Source organism: Aplysia californica, unplaced genomic scaffold (assembly GCF_000002075.1).
Source record: "Aplysia californica isolate F4 #8 unplaced genomic scaffold, AplCal3.0 scaffold00152, whole genome shotgun sequence".
Lineage (NCBI taxonomy): Eukaryota > Metazoa > Mollusca > Gastropoda > Aplysiida > Aplysiidae > Aplysia > Aplysia californica.
The window spans coordinates 70606-72133 of NW_004797422.1; the positions used below are offsets into that span (position 1 = coordinate 70606).

General features: G+C 38.5%; 1 protein-coding gene across 2 annotated transcripts in view; it reads right to left on the reverse strand.

Annotated features, from left to right (window-relative positions):
* Positions 1 to 522, reverse strand: part of LOC101859168 (complex I assembly factor ACAD9, mitochondrial) — a 24987-nt gene extending 24465 nt beyond the window's left edge. For both annotated transcript variants that reach the window (XM_035969518.1, XM_005097314.2), the window contains exon 1: positions 387 to 522. The gene's annotated coding sequence lies outside the window, so the exon portion shown is untranslated. The remainder of the gene's footprint in view (positions 1 to 386) is intronic.
* Positions 523 to 1528: the final 1006 nt, after the last annotated feature.

Sequence of the window (1528 nt, forward strand, 5' to 3'; positions counted from 1 at the left end):
CCACCTGTCCCACCTACCCCACTTTCACGCGCAATAATAATGTACGAGTGGTCCGGTATTTTTCAATCTTCCCGAAAAAGAAGCATGCATACCTAAACCTGAATGAGGCATAGGCATAGATCTTGAGCCTACTTTGCCGAGTCTGAGTAGAACGCTAGATCTAGAATAAATATCTAGTCTAGATCTAGACCTCAACTCAACTCAACTCCTGGTTACTGTTGCCTGTTACTGTTGACAGTTGACAGTGACTACAGTGTTTGTTGAATCACTGAGAATCTGGCTTTCATTCGATTTACTTTCAAGTTCATCAAGTCATCTGTGCAAGAAAAAGCGTTCTAAATAGAGCAGAGAGGATATTGATCTTGTGACAATATTACAATACTCACCCAAACTAACTGTAACTGTTGTATTGTTATAAACGACGAGTTTGTCTTTATGCAGAAAACTGTAACATGCCCCGGTTTCAAAACACTTGGACCTGTTAGCTAACGAGCCTCTAAACTGAAAGTCGAAAGTCCAAAGTCCAAAGGTGCATTGTTTATAGGAAATCTTCTGTTATGAAGATTAACTTTTTTTGTAGTATGGCCAGAGATTATTATAATACTGGAAAGATCGCTTACTCAGTGTTTGACGATTTCCTGAAATAGTGTCAAAAAAGGTATTTAGGAAGTCTAACTTTTGGTAGGCAATAAAGAGGATTAAAACTTTTCTACATTGTTCATACACATACAGTCGAACATGTCCAAGACGCCCGCCCATTGTCAAGAAGATAAGCGGTCATCTTAAACAGGTGATCTCCTTGGACAGTGTCATAATTATGTTAAAAATAGAAGAAAAAAAAAAGAGCACGCTCATATTATGACATTTTGTAGTTGCAAGCACCGTAAAACTCGTCCTACCAATTGCCAAAGTGAAACGGAAATGCAAAAAGGTGTGGGGGGAGGGAGCAGTATTCGTTTGTATTGGTGATTGTCTTGGACAGGTCTACTTAGACTTAGACGGGTTCAACTGGATAATCATTTGCGAATATTCCAATGTATTAATTAACATTTTTTTAAAGGAAAACTGAGGCATAAAAATGACATGAATTAGCCTACATTATATTGCTTCCATTTCAGCTTAATAGCTATAGTCTATAAGTTATAAAACCGATTTGCTAGTCATGTATGGAAGCTCTAATCACAGCTGCGATGATTAACTAGTCAGCCCATTCTTTACAAAAAAATTAGTTTCCCCAGCAGGACGTAGCGTCCTCCCATTGCCGGAACAATAATTCTTTTTAATCTTTGTACATTGGAAGATATATTTTGGTAAATGATCTTTTTTTCTCCAGCACTACGTACAGTAAGCTTAGGCTACGTATAATATGCCAACTCTAAGTTTGAGATTACAACGGCACACACATACGCACGCACACACACACACAGACATACACACACACACACACTCACACGTTCGTACGCATACACACACTCGCATACAGACACATAAACACACACACACACATACACACACACACACAGACACA